Here is a 17,483-nt window from a genome sequence, read left to right on the forward strand (position 1 = left end):
TTTAAAAATGTTTCATTAGTTTTCTAAATTATGAGAGTTAATATAACTGGAAAAAAACAAAACTCAAAGTCAATAAGGGTATAAAACTCATCTCCCCTCCTTCTGAAACCCCAATCCCACATCTGGGGTAATGGTGGTTAACAGCCTGTCTGTATCCTTCCAGATGTTTTTCTATGAGTACACAAATATCTGACTGTTTGGACTTTACATCCCAGTCTTAGGAGAATCATGTGATCAACATAAAAGCAAAAAGGACTGAAGGCTGCAAATCAAAACTTTCCCAGATCTGACTCAGAATTCCTGTTTCTAGAGGACCTTACCCACGTGGCTCAGTGCATCCAGCAGTGCGTCCACCTGCTCTTCTTTTTCGCTCTGAGTTTGGAATAAGAGTAAGGGCCCATAGTTGAGTAGGCTGAGCTCAAAGGTGCCTGAAATTACTACTTTAGCAATTCCTTCTCTTTCAACTAATTCCGCCTCAGAAAGCCTTCTGAAAAATGCAAATAATTGAGGGTGTGGTGTTCTTAATTCCTTAGTCTGATTATCTAAAGGGGATTGCTTTCTTCGTGGAGAGATAAATAAATACCAAGAGACGGGAGTTTTCAAGTGCGCCTCTGGCCAGGTTGACCTCCCGGCGGAGAGCAAGGGAAAGGAGCTGACTGCACTGCACTGGGCAACCTCTCCATCCGGTCGCGCCGGGCTTACCTGGGGCCCTCAAAGTTGTGTCAGCAGCAACTTGGACTCACCTAAGAATGCAGTGCTCTGGCGAGCCGGCGGGGGCGCTGGGATAGGAGGGTGCGTCGTGGTCCCCGGAATTCCAGCGGCTGGGTGTGGTTAGCGCCAAGTCCCCATCCTGCGGGGGAAATGTATGTCACTGTTCAACCATTAAGGCTGCACCTAGGTACCTGCCCAAGGGTCAGCCCTGTCCCTTGGGCCGCGGCGCGGGTTCGAGGCCCAGCGTCTGGGCACCTCGCATTTCTGGCTTCCGGAGACTCGCCTGGAACCTCGAGGAAACCCTCTACAGGACACCACAAAGAGAACTAAAACTCCTCTCTCCCCATGTTCTGGGCGACTTCATAAAACCGAAGATGGCATGGCAGTGTCAAGTAGGTGTCATTTGGGCACCTAAGAGGTGGCGGCAGCTACTGGATGGGCAGAGAGCAATGGTCAAGTCCCATTTTGGCTCTGGTTCCCCCTAGCTACCCCCATCTTCCATGGTGGAACCCTGGGTTTTGCGGGGACACATCTGCCCAAGCACTTGGCGGCCGGGGTTCGGTCTAGGACCCGTCACAAACTGACTCCGGCCAGAAGACGCCACTGGAGTCCTCACCAGGCCATGTGCTTATTTTCCCAACATCAGATGTACTGAAAGAGGGGCGACAACAAGAGGGATTTAGGTTAGACTGGAGTTGGAAAATAGTTCTTTTGAACTTCGAGCCGCTCTTTTTCCCCGACGGTCTAGTTCTTGGGGTCCCCTTCCCGCAGTTTAAGCCTTTGCTTTCCAGGTGAGGGCCCGGAGGGTCCCCGGATGCCAAGAGGAGAACCAGCCTGCGCGGGTCCCGCGCATCCACCGCCGGACAAACTCGAGCTGTGCCTTCCCCAAACTCGGGGCGCGGGGCGGTGGGGGCGGTGACGTAAGGGGCGGTGCCGGACCTGATTGGCCCATGAGGCGGGGGCGGGGGCGGGACCGGGCCGGGGAGCCCTGAGGCGGCGACGGCGGCGCCGGGAGCAGGAGCCAGAGCCGGAGCCGGGAGTGAGGCGCTGTGGCGGCGGCGGCAACAAGTGCCGGAGCTGAGCCGAGCCGGGGCCAGGCCGAAGCGGAGCCGTCCCGCCGCGGACACCACCCGACCGCCCATCGCGGGCGCAACGCATGGAGCGAGAGCGGCGGCGGTCGCCGGGCTGAGCCGCGCGGAGCGGCCGGGTCGTGGATGCAGCCGCGATCTCCCGCCCCCGCCCCGCTGAGCAGGAGCTGCTCCCGGACAAGGTAGGGCCGGGCGGGTGTGCACTCCCGCCGCCTCCCTCCTCCCCAGGCCGTCTCTGCGCCCTCCTAGCTCTCTGGTCCCCGGCTCCCCCTCCACTGGCCCACCCTCTCTCCCTCCACAGCCCCGTTCCTCGCCGGTTCCGGCTTCGTACTGGCGCCCCAGAGCAGGAAGCAGTCTCTAGGTGGCTTCTACGGCGTTTAGGTGTCCCGGTCCTCCCCCTCGGCCCCCCGCCACCTTCCTTACCCTAGAGGAAGAGGATAACGCAACCCGCGGCAGCCTGTTTTTTGAGCTTCCTGCCCCACTCCACACACACACACACCCCGGGACCCGGGAACATCTCCGCCTCCCCACTGCACCCCAACTTCCGGGGAAGCGCGCGCCGGGGTGATGCAGGCGTTGGGAAGGGGCGTCTGAGGCCTGGCGTCCTCATCTGGGTTGCACAGGCGTTTTGGGGAGGGGGCCCTGCTGGATTTCGCGCTACACCCCCGCACCCCACCCTCGCACTGCGCTGCCTGCCGTGCCGCATGGGGAGATCAGGTGTTCTGTGAGCTACAGGGCCGCCAGCAGTCGCTCCCCAGCCCCATCCGCCTGCCACTGTTACCTCAGGGTCCCTAAAGGCTGGTTTCTGTGAAACTTAGGAAGAACCTTTTGCTTTGACCTCTACAAAAATATTCCACAGCGCCCGCGTTGAATGATTAACCCGGCTACTTGACCGAAACCTGGGGAGGGGGAAGGGTGGGTGCTGCGGGAGCGTGTCTAGCCGGCCTCTGAGAAACACCTGGAGTGGAGGGTGGACGTGGGGCTGCTCGGGGCGGACTCCTTGAGGGCTGCGGGCGCGGTTTCTGACGGCTGCCCCGGGACGGCAGGCGGACCCTTCTGGAGGCAATAAAACTGAGTCACCTTAATTTCTAGGCCACAGTGCTTTCCACTCAGGGCTGGGGAGCCCCAGAACCTACTGGCTCCCCATCAAGTGGGGAGGAGCAGCCGAGATACTCCCCACAAGTGTCACAGCGTGAAAGCTCATCTCTGAAAATAATATATACGTTTTAAACCTAGGTTGTCGAGGAGGCTCCCTCTCCTTCTTAAAAGGTAGGGGTGGTATGTTTGTCTTTTCTCCCCTGCCCCCCATGGCCTCCTGAACTTCCCCAACTTCGTAGAACGGTAGTTTGGAACAATTATACCATACTCTCTTGCCGCTCCCCTGTTGGAGCCTTGCTGTAGATTTCAGATTGCAAAGCCAGTTGGTGAATATGGGCTTCTACTTGTTATAACAGATCCTTCCAGTGTAATTTTGCTCCGGGGAGGTAATGGGTTGGTTAAAGAGGTGGCCGACAGGGCCAAGAATGGGACTAGAAAGGCGGGGACCCAGCCCAGTCCTAGGGCTCTCAACCCAAGCCATTGCGTGGTCTCCCCCATGTGTTATCTGACAGCTGCCCCAGAGGAAGGATAGGGCTGGGCGGTCACTTCTTCCCACTGCCCTAGTTCCCTCTTCTGTTTTCTTTGTATTTATTATTTATTTATCTTATTTTATTTATTTAAAAAATTTATTTATTTATATTTTTGGCTGCGTTGGGTCTTTGGTGGGGTGCGCCGGCTTCACATTGAGGTGACTTCTCTTGTTTCGGAGCACGAGCTCTAGGCTCGTGGGCTCAGTAGTTGTGCGCTCAGGAGTTGTGGCTCGCGGGCTCTAGAGCGCAGGCTCAGTTGCTCCGCGGCATGTGGGCTCCTTCCGGACCAGGGCTCGAACCCAAGTTCCCCTCACTGGCGGGCGGACTCCCATCCACTGCGCCACCAGGGAAGTCCTTTCTGTTTCTTTTGAATAGAGGTTATTAAGACTGGTGGAATTTGGGAGAATGTTGCACAGACTCCCTGTGCTCTTAAGTCAGATTGGATTTTAAGACCGGGGAAGTTCGGGAGCCCTATAGCACTCTACTTGAGTAAACCTTTTCCTACTGCCAAGCCTTTACAAATGTCTTTATATTTAGATCTGCCATTCGGAAGTACTTTTTCGGTTTGGGCTACTGCTTTTTCCCTTGGGAATCTTCCTGCAGTAGGGGCTCACTGCTCTTCATTTAGTTTTTGTGCAGATGGCATGTGTATGATGCAGGCCTAATTCTCCATAAGAGTTCTGAGTTCCCACCTTCACTGTTCACTGGTCTTGATTCCGCCACATACTGTTCTGTGACCTTGGACAAGTTGTTTATCATCCCTGCCTCATTTTCCATGTCTGGTTTTGGGATGGTAGTGTCTGCTCTACAGGATTGTTTTTGAGGACAAATAGGATAATGTTTGCCAGACTCCTAGCTCTGCATCATGGCGGGGGGGGGGGCGGTTAAGAAGTGCTTAATAAGTGATGATCATTGTGTAATCAATATAGAAGTTCCTCCAGGCACCAACTTCCCCTTACCAAAAACAGTAACCATTTAGATTTGTTGGAGACTGAAATCAGCCAAATTTGGCAGATGGCAGATAGTTTTTAAAATCCAGGGAATGAGGTAATCTTTTGAGGAAAATAAACATAATATGCTTGTAAAAAATATGAATTTTTTTCCCCTGGGTTTCCTGGATGGAGAGTTGAGTATATATAGGTGGCTTGTAATTTTGAAAATTTCCTTGTTTTAAAAAAAAGCCCACAATTTAGATTTCTCTAATTCTGAGATACTAAAGGTTTGCTAAAAATAGGAAAGTGGAACTGATAATTCGTGGTGGATTTTTCACTGTACAGTTTGCCCAGATGCATGGCTTAAAAAAAAAAAAAGTTACATTAGGAAATGAATGAGAACCCAAAAAAGTTAATCATTTTGCTTTACCCAGTGCATTGTTGGTATAAAGCTAAGATGTTCTGGATACAAATGTATGGGGCTTTTTCAGCTGATGCAGGGATAAAGTGAATCCTTTGTTTCTCAAACTTTGAAACTGTAAGAGAGGAAAACTTTTCTCTTTTTCCCCTCCAAGTTCTTTGGCTGATCTAATAATTAAATTGACATAAGACAGATTAATTGGAGAAAAACAAATTTCATATGTACAAGGATAAAAATATGCGACTCAAAGAAGTGACCAAAGCAGGCAGCTTTCATACCTTTTAAAGAGACAAAGAAACAAATATATTTGTGAAGAACTGACAAAACAAAGGGGTTTGGGGGCTTCCCTGGTGGCGCAGTGGTTGAGAGTCCGCCTGCCGATGCAGGGGACACGGGTTCGTGGCCCGGTTTGGGAAGATCCCACGTGCCGCGGAGCGGCTGGGCCCGTGAGCCATGGCCGCTGAGCCTGCGCGTCCGGAGCCTGTGCTCTGCAACGGGAGAGGCCACGACAGTGGGAGGCCCGCGTACAGCAAAAAAAAAAAAAAAAAAAGGGGTTTGGGTTTAGGGTGACTGATGAGTGAAGAAGTAACAAGGTTTGTGCAGGCTTCTCAGCCCTGAATTCCCTATCTCTGGTGATAAGAATGCCTTCTACCCTCCTGGTGCAGGGGAGGGTACCTTCCTACGGAAGATTTATCTCCTGTTTTCAGGGGGACAAAGGGGGATCAGAATGTCCTTACACTGGCTGTTTTCTCAAGTAACTTTAATTCAAAATAGTCATTGTGTCAAAGTGACATATCTTGGGGTGGCATATTTTGCTCCCCTTCAAAACTTTTAAGTTTTAATGTTTTCCGACAATGCTGGGGTTTTTTGTTTGTTTGTTTTGTTTTGTTTTCCCCTTCAACCATAATTTAGGAATGCTGAACCAGAGCTGTGAATGTACTTAAAGCACACTCTGTTCTTAACATACCGGGTCAGTGCTTTTCATTCATTCTAGCTTGCTTAATAGCTACAATATTTGACTCTACTTAGGTTTTTTTTTTTTTTTGACAGTTTTATTGAGCAGTTTGTTAAGGACTTTAAAAACTAATAAATATAAATGGTTACTTTTATAAACATTGAAATTATTGCATCTGGGATAATATTTGGTTATGTAATCTTGCACATGCCCCATAGTGGTGCATAAGTTATCAATACTGAAAAATTCTCATAAATGCCTTTTGGTCTTATATGCAAATGCTCAGGAGAAACTAAAATCATTTCAGTCAATTGCCTGGCACTTTTTGTTGTTGTTGTTGGGGGTAGGAGTTTATTAATTAATTAATTTATTTTTGCTGTGTTGGGTCTTCGTTTCTGTGCGAGGGCTTTGTCTAGTTGTGGCAAGCGGGGTCCACTCTTCATCGCAGTGCGTGGGCCTTTCACTATCGCAGCCTCCCTTGTTGCAGAGCACAGGCTCCAGACCCGCAGGCTCAGTAGTTGTGGCTCACGGGCCTAGTTGCTCCGCGGCATGTGGGATCCTCCCACACCAGGGCTCGAACCCGTGTCCCCTGCATTAGCAGGCAGACTCTCAACCACTGCACCACCAGGGAAGCCCTGCCTGGCACTTTTGGTGTGTACAGAATGTTAAAACATGAATTAAACTCGGCTCTGAATTTGAAGGTTGGGTTTCTTGGCTTGCATACTCAAAAGCACCCAGTAAAGACCATACACTCAGCAGGTGTGGATCCAGCTGTCCCTCCCCACTTCCCCAAAGGTGGTAAAACTGTAACTAGGTGCTTGCCATTATGTCTCCAAATTGTGGATGAATAAATTCCTCTCTCAGGAGAGACAATTACCACTCGACTAAGAGATATATGTATGTGTGGGGTGAGGCTTTGAGCGAAATGATGTAATGATTTCATCATCACCAGCTGATGATGAGGCTTTTGCTAGTCTGAACAAAGCTTTGGTGGGAAGAACTTGCTACTCGATGGAGAATTAGTTATTAGGGCATATGTGGCACAATCACCTTACTGCTGGGAAAAGTTATTTGAGTTTTCTGTTTGTTATAACTCTGCTTTGAGATTTTTACACTCACTGTGTTGTCTCTACTGTGAGATTTATGCACTTTGCCCACCACCTTTGTCTTCTTGCCTTGTCTTAGTTTTTGTAACAAAATTCAAACTTCCTTTGAGGGTCAACATTGTTGATAAAGTTATAATGTATGTCTTGAAATATTTTGTGTAGTTTTATTTAGGTACTTCCATAGATAACTCTTAAGAATTTTTTTTTTTTTTTTTTTTTTTGTGGTACGCGGGCCTCTCACTGTTGTGGCCTCTCTTGTTGCCGAGCACAGGCTCTGGGCACACAGGCTCAGCGGCCATGGCTCAGGGCCCAGCTGCTCCGCGGCACGTGAGATCTTCCCGGACCGGGGCACGAACCCGTGTCCCCTGCATCGGCCGGCGGACCCTCAACCACTGCACCACCAGGGAAGCCCATTAAGAATTTTGTTACAAATTATTTTCTGTGCATCTGTGAACATTCCTTTAGAGCAAGGTTTAAAATTATTTTTATTCTGATGTGGCTACAGACAGGAAATTCCCAGTAGGAAGGAAATTGATACTTTCTACTGTTCATTCTGTGGCATTTAAAAATAAGCTTATTGTTCATATGCCTTCACTCTGATGTGATTAGGATGTACTTCACTTAACCAGAATGTTTTATAAAACTGATTATCCAAGAGAATCAATTCTAGAGTGTGGTCAGGTTCTGTCAAATAGTGGTATGATGGTTTAGTGGTTAAAGAACATGAACTTGGAGTCAATCAAATGAGCATTTTTTTTTTAAACTTGAGGCGTAGCATACAGTAAAGTGTGTAAAGTGCACTAATATTAAGCGTGCAGCTCATGAATGTGTGTCCACCACCAGATCAAGAAGAAAACGTTTTCAGTACCCCAGAAGGTCCCTGTGCCCCTTTGCAGTCAGTCTCCAGCCCCTAAAGGGAACCATTATTCTGACTTGTTATATCATCTTAGATGTGCTGCATATCGTCATAGATAGGTTTTGCCTGTTCTTGAACTTCATGTAAGTGGCATTTCCAGAATTATAGAGTGTGTAATCTTTTGTGAAACAGACCTGGATTTGAGTTCCACTTTTGCCACTTACTGTGTGACGGTGGCTACTGTGTGATAAATTACTCTAAGCCCCAGTTTCCTCATTAGTGAAATAGGGGAGATAATCTAGCTCAGATTTGCTAAGAAAATTCATTTGATCATGCACCTAAAATACCTAGCATTGTGCCTGACATACACACAGTGCCTTTGTCCCCCTTTTATTTCTTTAAAAAGATGGTAACTAAAGCAACTGTATCTTCTGTGTTTTAATATGCTATTTCACTATAAAAGTTGTGTAGGTCTTTTATGGAAAGTTAGAAGCCAGGGGGCTTCCCTGGTGGCACAGTGGTTGAGAGTCCACCTGCCGATGCAGGGGACGCGGGTTCGTGCCCCGGTCTGGGAAGATCCCACATGCCGCGGAGCGGCTGGGCCCGTGAGCCATGGCCACTGAGCCTGTGCGTCCGGAGCCTGTGCTCCGCAACGGGAGAGGGCACAACAGTGAGAGGCCCGCGTACTGCGCAAAAAAAAAAAAAGAAGAAGAAAGTTAGAAGCCAAATCTTTGTTGAGTCAACACTTTGTTGATGTAGCATCAGCTTAAATAAGACATATTATTTGTTGATAGTTGATCCCCTATTATTATTATTTAATTTATTTATTTATTTTTGCGGTACGCGGGCCTCTCAGTGTTGTGGCCTCTCCCGCTGCGCGGCATGTGGGATCCTCCCAGACCAGGGCACGAACCCGTGTCCCCTGCATCGGCAGGCAGACTCTCAACCACTGTGCCACCAGGGAAGCCCCCTCCCCTATTGTTTTTAATTGACATTTCCTCTGTAAGTCATAAAATGACAGTCATTGAAATGTTCCATTTAGAGCTGATTGGTCACCTGTGTGATGTGAGCTAAGATGCAGTGATGACAGCTAGTTTACACGTGTTTATGAAACCCATGGAAGAGTTTAATTTAGATAAGAGGCATCAGTAAGTGCCCAGGATGCCCAGAACAATGTTTTACTACTTTATGTTTTGTAAAATAATTATTTCAGAAGTGAAAACACAGGGTCAGTTGTTAATTGCATGCTTCATACAACCCATTTAAAATGTCTTCAGTTTTTACAGTCTTCTTCTGTAAGTGGTATTGTATATTCAGTGGTCTCATGTCTCCAGTGTGTGTGGTTTTTGTTTTCTTTTTTTAAAAGCTTTTTATTTTTGGAACCATTTTTTAAATGTAACTTTATGGTACTATGGCATTCTAAGAGACTTTTTTCTTATGTTTATTTAGGGAAAAAGTCAAGATAAAGTAAAAGAAAATAAAGTTAATTCCATCTCTTAATACTGTAATTACTGTTAACTGGGTTGAGATCCTTCTAGGTGCTTTTGTCTACATCTGTATACTTCTAGAATGAGACTAGGAAAAACATGTTGCCAACGCTTTGGGCAAATGTAAAGCAACTTGTATGGGCCTTCCTAGAGATACCTGGCTGAGAGGACAGAAGACTTTGAATGTCTGGGTTCAGATCCATCCCCACATCCCTACTTGTGATTGTACCATGGAGTCCCCAGGGACTCCATCAGAGGGACCCCTGTCCTCCAGATTACAGTAGCCAAGGGGGAAAACCTGTCCTTGGACAACTCTGCCCACCCCTCCACCCGACAAGACCTCAAGAAGATATATAACAAAAGGGCCAGTTTGTCCATTTAGCCAACATGCGTTGATTGAGCATTTAGTGGAAGCCTTGCACTGTGCTTGGCCCCTTGTGTATTCCTAGATGAGTCAGGCACAGTTCTTGCTGTCAAGGAGTTAGCAATCTGGTGGGAACTCTAACCAGGAACTGATGAAAGAGCTGTCTGGTAGAGGTGCAAGAAGAGTGCAGTGTTGGGGTCAGCCAGGAAAGGCTCCTGAGGAAGTTGTGTTTGGGCTTAGCCCTGATGGATGAATAAATAACTTTTAGAGACAGAGAAAGGAGGGCAGAGGCAGTTGGGGATTGCAAGCTTGTAGCAATGTGTCAGGGGAACAGCAGGTGATCCTGTGGGTTTGGAGGGCATGGTGCTTAGGGAGGGGTAATAGGACACAGTGCAGCCTTGATGACCATGTGAAGAAGTGACACTTGATAGTTACGGAGGTGATGGGGAGCCATGGAAAGTTCTTGTGGAGAGGATGTGGTGACTTATCATGGTCAGGCTTGTGTTTAGGAGGATGACTTGAGCCAGAGAGGTGGACGTGAGGTGGGTGTGATCATGGCTCCAGGTCATTTTACGGCCTCCTGATGGGGCTCTCTGCTTCCTATTTGCCCCACAGCAGTCTATTCTCAGAAGGAAGCTGGGGGGATATTTAAAATCTGAAATTGCTTTACATACTTCTCTACTCAGAATCCTCCACTGGCCCCTAGTCTCCCTCGTGGTAAAGCCAAAGTTCTCTGTCACCTGTCAGGCCCTTGGCTCAGTTCACTGGCTCTCCTACCTCTCCCCCAGCTCAAGTCTCTGCAGCCACACTGGCCTTTGAGCTATCCAGCCTCTGGCCTTTACACTGGCTGTTCCCTCTTCCTGGAATTGTCTCGCCCCCTTCCCTCCACCTTCCCTCTGAGAAGAGAGGCTTTCTCTGACTGTCCGCATCCTTATCCCCTGTACTGTGCTTTATATTTCGTCTAAGCCCTTAGCAACCTTATGGTAATTGGCCATATAAGTTCATTATTTGTGGTCTGTTTGAAACATTGCTTGGTTTAAGTAGGTACTTGATATTTGTTGAATTAGGTCACTTCATCAGTCTTGCTGGGGGAAAACTGAGGGCCCAAACCAGGTCAAGGACGGTACAGGATTAAAATGGAATCTTAAAAAAAAAAAAAAAAAAAAAAGTTCTGAAGAACCTAGGGGCAGTACAGGAATAAAGATGCAGACATAGAGAATGGACTTGAGGACACGAGGAGTGGGAAGGGTAAGCTGGGACAAAGTGAGAGAGTGGCATGGACATATATACACTACCAAATGTAAAATAGCTAGCTAGTGGGAAGCAGCCGCATAGCACAGGGAGATCAGCTCGGTGCTTTGTGACCACCTAGAGGGGTGGGAGGCAGGGAGATGCAAGAGGGAGGAGATTGGGGATATATGTATATGTATAGCTGATTCACTTTGTTATACAGCAGAAACTAACACACCATTGTAAAGCAATTATACTCCAATAAAGATGTTAAAAAAAAAAGAGGATGTGGTACATTAAAAAAATAAAGTGTATGTGTGCCTGTGTGTGTGATTTATTTGCAAGGGAGTGAGAGAGAAAAAGATAGTGGATGGGATGAGATTTGGAAACCAATTCAGGGAGGTGTGAAGTAAGTGAGCTACAGATAGGGGTACGTTGGAACATTTCTTAACCTTGGGACTTGGAGGCTGTAGTGGTGTGGAAGGAGGGTCCAGAAGACAGGAGTGTAGGGTGAAGGAAGACCCACCATAGGCTTGAACCCAGAACTGTGGAGAGTGCCCATTTTGGGGGATGAGGCCAGGAGCAAAGGCTGCCAAGATGCAAGAGAACCAGTAGAGAATTGGGGTTAGGGGATGGATGGTCTTGAACTTGGGGTGGGAGTAGGGATGGTGGCCACCAGTGTTAGGTGCTCTGGGAAGTCAGGAGAGGCAGCGGACTGTGAAGGTTCTAGAGGGGTGAAGGGGATTGGGAAGGTCAAGGCACAACAAAGGGGCGTGACAAGCCATGGAACCTTTTCAGGAAGTTGTCGGAGAGGGAAAGAGCAGCCTGTGCCTGGAGCTACTGCAGAGGGAGAGCTTTGAGGTGGACGATGACATTGATGCAGGACCCCAGGGGAGCAGCAGCAAGGACTGTCCCAGGGGACAGTAATCTTGTGGGGGCTGGGGATTGACTTACTGAAAAGGGAGACTGGTCCATGTGGAGAACTTGAAGTAGATTTTGGTCCCTGAGCTGACATTAAATATCTTTGTAACCATGGCAACCCACTTAGCTTGTTCCCTCCTCATCCCCACCCCCTGCATAATAGGAAAAAACCTGCACAGCAAAGCTCATATGTTGATTGTTTGAATCTACTGCAGTCATGAATATGGACCATATTTATGGTCCATGGACCATTAACCTGCTAAGGCTTATAATTTGTGCTTTAGAATTCTGTTGTTGTTTATTTTCTTTGAAAAGCACTTAACATCCAAGTGCTTCTTGAAGTGCTTCTTGTGTTTTTGAGTCCTGATCAGGGAGTAACACAGTTGTTTTAAAAAAACAAAAACCAACTTCAAGTCTGGGTCTAGATTGTTCAGTGAAAAGCCTGGTGATGTTTTCAGAATCAAATCTATTTGTCTTAACAGTGAAAGGATCAAAGTGGGTTTGTTACAAATACCATCCTCTATAAATATTTAACCTTTGGGACTAATGACATGTATTTTACATTTATTATTTTATGGCTAAATTTGATGCTTGTTTATAAGGAACTTATGTAGCTTTTATTCTTTAAGTAAATGAGATGCAACCCTTTTATTTTTTTTCTCCCTTCACCACAAAAGGAATTATTTCCTTCAGATGAACTTAAAATATCTCTCATGAATACTCCTATTTTTAACTGACTGTTTCTCTCTTTTGAATTTTTTTCCTCAAGGTTCTGATGGATCCTCTTTAGAAAAAAAAGCCTCTTTATAATGGAAATTTTTAAACAAGTGCAGATAACAGAGGGTGCTATAATGAAGCCTCAGGCAGCCATCTCTGGTTTCAGCATGATGGCCTCTCTTTTCTTCTTTTTTTTGTCCCTGCCCCACACGTGACTAAGATGCTATGTGAGCACCACCCAGAGTGGGAGGGCAAGGTCATGCTGGATTGGACCTCCAGGTGTGGGTGTGGGAGTCATCAGTGTAGAGGTGGCAGAAGTTCTGGGAGTGATTGGACCCCCCGAGGGAGGAAGGAGTGGGCACAGCGTGCAAATGACACAGAGACACAGAGATTGCTGTGGCCCCCGATGTTTCCAAGGAGGTGATAATCTATGATACATGAAGGTAACATTCACAGAGACACTTAAAATTAGGTGATTTAAGAAAACAAATTTAGGGTTACAGGGGGTAAGGGGGAGGAGGGATAAATTGGGAGATTGGGACTGACTCATACACACTACTATATATAAAATAGATAACAAATAAGGACCTACCGTATAGCACAGGGAACTCTACTCAGTACTCTGTAATGGCCTATATGGGAAGAGAATCTAAAAAAAGAGCGGGTATACGTATAACTAATTCTCTTTGCTGTACACCTGAAATGTAACACAACATTGTAAATCAACTATACTCTGATAAAAATTTTTAAAAGTAAATAAAATTAGGTGATTTAAACTGCTTGGTAAAAGAGGCCCAATTTCTAAGCTGCTCAGCAGTGTGCTCATATATTGAGCAAACAACATGTTCTCTTTTATTTTGACAACATAAATTTTTCTTGGCAGGTGGCCAGAGAAAGCGATGTTACTATTTCATCCCTTCTTTAAATATGTAGACATAAGTCTTGGTTGAACAGCTTCCCCTTTAATAGAACATTTGGACAAAAAGCCAAAATGTCACTGTTTTGAGGATGTATATTTTAAATCCATGTGATTAATTTTGATATTTTAAAAAAATCTAAGAACAGTCCTCAAGCACCCATCGGTAACTTGGTGAAATTTAACAACATTTGAGAAAGGGAGAAGAAGCAGGAAAGGAATCTGGGAGATGGAGGCTGGGAGAGAGGGGAGCCACTCTGCTTGTTTGGTACCCCATCCTGAAGTTGCCACCCCAGGGTCACTTGTCACTAGAGAGGTTGTCTTCTGGGAGGAGGATGGCCTCTGTCTCTGGAGAAGAGGTCTTCTCCCAGGGGCACGTATTTTCATTGGATACTCTGTGTGTGAAGAGCAGAGCCTGGCGCTCAGCAGTTGGGGTGCTTTCACCTCACAGTTACAGCCTGTGGGCTGGGGAGCCTCTTGGTCCTGCCTCCCTCCAGGGTGAGGAGAGTGGATCTCACCTCACCTGGAACTATTCAGGCTGGGAAGCATTGCTGGGGGTAGGGGGGGGTCTGGGTAACTAGCTCTTGGCAGTCCTTTTGAGGGGCTTCAGTTTGGGGAGTCCCAGGTGCTAGGAGGAGAGGATTAGATACAGTGCACTAGGGGAACCGAGGGTGTCCTTATGGAGAAGGCAGTGGGATTTGAACCTGTACCTTTAAGTGTGGGGGCAGGATTGAGAAGCAAGAGAATGGGTGTCTCAGGCTGGGAGAGCCAGCATGAGCGATGGTGTGAGTGAGGACAGCAGTTGTTCTTAAGGGCTGCTGGGTCCCAGGAGGGGGTTTTGAGGGTGGCATACTTGGATCTAGGATGGGGTCTTTGTGGGAGCACTTAATGAGGACAGGGTGCCAAGTGCTCCTCCATCCCAGCTGTGCCATCCATGCAGCTCTCTGCCTGTCTTCAAGTTTGGCAGCAGCTGAGATAGACTTGCAGGCCAGGAGCTGCCCATTTGGGTTCCCAGTTCCTGCCCCCTCCCTCCACTCTCCATCTTGGGAACCTCAGACAAGTTTCTGGAAGCAGTTCACTTATCTGTAAAATGAGGATACCTCAGTAACCACTGTGTATTCCCTTGGGCCTTTGGCACAATTCCTGGCACATGGACAAATGTTACCGAGTCCAAGCTTGGACAGCTCAGTGCATGACAGGCCAGTAAATCGAGAGATGAATTGTTGGATCAAGGAGTAGGGGCTATATTCGGAAAGCCAGCAGACTGAGAAGATGGTGGACTGGCATCCAAAAGAACTGTCTTACCTGGGTTAGGATTCAGGCTGCTTTTATGCTAGAAGGGGAGGGGATGTGGCTGGTTGTTGCAGACTTCTTGGTGTCAGAATCCTTTGTTCTTGCAGCTGTCCATGTAGGTGTCTAAAGGTCATGATGCTCCTGTAAACCTCCAACAAGACAAACGTTATTCTCTGTTCTGCAGCTTTTTATATGAATGGGAAAGTGTTATACCTTTAAAGGTCAGAGCCTTGAGAATGGACTGTCCTGTATATTGCAGGCTATAGGCAACGTTCTTAACTTGTAGCAAAAGCAATAGAACGCAAAGGTTAAAGTAAAAGAAACAGATTCAGTATGGAGTCAGATTTCTTCTTCCCTATTACAAAAGCTGCTGGTGAATGGGTAGAGGCTGGTGTGCAGTTGTTAATTTTTCTTGTTGTAGGGAGTGTCCCTGGTACCTCCACCCCATTTCTTCATTTCATTTCTTTTTTCCTCCTCTCTCAAGATGTCACACCTGTTGATTCCTTTTATTTTAATACAGCATTATTTACATCTCAGCACATGTCAATTCTGTACAACTCTGTGCTTTTCATGCATGTTTTTGAAAGAGTGAGTCAGGCAGTTATCTCAAAGCTGCTTCTCTAAGAGACTCCAAATGGCTAAGCAGGGAGTCCTGGAGCCCGAGGCATGGCACTTTATGCTCCTTGGTGTCCCCTTGTGTCCCCTTTGTTGTACCCTTTGTTGTACCCAAGGGCAAATGCTCTTTAAGGAAATTTGTCACTGGAAACCTTCATCCAAATAGCCAAGAAATTGAGACTTCCCAAGGCAATTTATTAAATTATTTAAGAAAAACACAATGAATGTCACTGGTATTAATGCAATCTCAACTTGCAGCATGTTCAAACAATGTTTATTTTGGAGATATATTTTTATTTTGGAAATAAATGTAAACAAATGTAAACTTTTATTTTGCAAGAGTTGATGGAGGTGCTCTCAAACCCTACATTTCATGGGGACAAGGATTACCAAATTTAATAGAATTGGGAAGAATATTGGTGATGTGAAAGAGTTTGTAGAGTACCTTTCGGAAGTGACATAGGTGAATCTCTGTTGGGGAAAATGGCAGATTGAATTTGGCTGCCCAAGAGCTTAACATTAAAGTGATTGTTTTAAAATCTAAAAAATTTTACTTCTCTTTATGGTCATTTATTATAGCCCATGGAATTAAGTGGTGAGGAATGATGTGATTTTGAAAGTCAATCCTAAAACTTTGAGGAGAGTCAACTTTTGATTTTGTTAAATTAGTCTTTTTCTTAAATAGATTTATTTATTTATTTAATTTTGGCTGCATTGGGTCTTCATTGCTGCGCACGGACTTTCTCTAGTTGCGGTGAGTGGGGGCTACTCTTTGTTGCCGTGTGCGGACTTCTCATTGCAGTGGCTTCTCTTGTTGTGCCGTGCGGGCTTCAGTGGTTGCAGCACATGGGCTTGGTAGTTGTGGTTCGCGGGGTCTAGAGTGCAGGCTCAGTAGCTGTGGTGCACGGGCTTCGTTTATCCACGGTACGTGGGATCTTCCCAGACCAGGGCTTGAACCCATGTCCCCTGCGTTGGCAGGTGGATTCTTAACCACGGTGCCACCAGCGAAGTCCCATTAAATTAGTCTTTGATTGAGTGTTTCATGCATTTTACTGTGTAAAATGACAATAATCTCTTTTCCAGTACCTATGTGAAAATATTCTTTCTTAATTGGTTTCACCAGCTTTTCTCTATGTGTGACTGTAGACAGAAGTAGCCCACATAGCAGGCCCCGAGTTATCTCCTCCCCGCCCCATCTCTGTCCACCAAGATTGCCAAGCCATGGCTGATGGCCTGCTTGTTTCCAGAAGCACTTATACAAGGTCAGTTTGATAACTTCGTTTATGTAATATAGTTTATATTATATAATGATAACTTAGTTTCTAGTCCAGTACTGTAATTTATGCTTGAGCATTTTTATTAATTTTTAATTGCCTTCTTCCTCCACTCCTCCCATCCCTTGGGCCTTAGTTTGTTTACAGATTTGTTTAATCATATGAGACTCTTTCCTGGGATTTTTTTAGATGATGTCCTGCACTGAGATGACACCCAGTGATGCTGTGCTGATGGGTGAGGGTGAGGCATGGAGGGGAAAGCACAGGAATTGGAAAAGGCTTATGACAGTTGTGAAGAGGAGTGACCTGGCCTGACACAGACAGCCAGGGGCCAGGGAGGGTCTCTGGGGGGCCCGGAAATGCAGGGCCTGTGTGTGTAATTATTCAACAATGATTTGTGTGGAGCAAAAGATGAAGAAGGTCAAGGAATAGAAATTTTCCTTTATTTAATCCTCGTTCCTTTACTGCCCCTCCCCGTTTATGTCCTTCTTGTCCTCAAATGTATTGACTGTCAATATGTTGTCAGAGTGGCAAACGCTAGAGAGACTGAAATGAAATGGCCCAGCCCCTGCTCTTGATGGCCATGTGCCCTGTGGAGTGTGTAAGACTTGTTACCGGAGAGGTGTGGTAAGTCAGATAAGTATGTGTGAAGTGTTAAAGACAGCAAAAAGGAAGTAATAAAACCACTGTCTGGGAGCGGGGCGGGTTCATGGTGGTGCTGCTGCAGTCCGCCTTGCTGGCCTTGTTTTTTATGTTGATGGCTCAGAATTGAAGCTATGACTATGAGAATGAGACTTTGTCCCTGATGATGATTCTCACTGCGCGACTCCTCCCTACGCTGACCCTGGGCAAGCCTCTGTGCCTCTCTGCATCTTGGTTTCTTCTTCTGTATGGGAGGTGGTTGGAGTAGAGCTATAAGGCCCTGGAAAAGAAATTCTTGTAGCTTCTCTTTGGTAATGAACTCGGGAT

At 46.6% G+C, this 17,483-nt stretch overlaps 1 protein-coding gene across 1 annotated transcript in view; it reads left to right on the forward strand.

The window, feature by feature from the left end:
- The first annotated feature begins 1,697 nt into the window (after nt 1–1,697).
- Nucleotides 1,698–17,483, forward strand: part of B3GNT2 (UDP-GlcNAc:betaGal beta-1,3-N-acetylglucosaminyltransferase 2) — a 31,098-nt gene continuing 15,312 nt past the window's right edge. Inside the window, exon 1 of the mRNA XM_082642505.1 lies at nt 1,698–1,981. The gene's annotated coding sequence lies outside the window, so the exon portion shown is untranslated. The remainder of the gene's footprint in view (nt 1,982–17,483) is intronic.

The sequence above is a fragment of the Mesoplodon mirus genome (assembly GCF_964341445.2).
Source record: "Mesoplodon mirus genome assembly, chromosome: 14".
Taxonomy (NCBI): Eukaryota; Metazoa; Chordata; class Mammalia; order Artiodactyla; family Ziphiidae; genus Mesoplodon; species Mesoplodon mirus.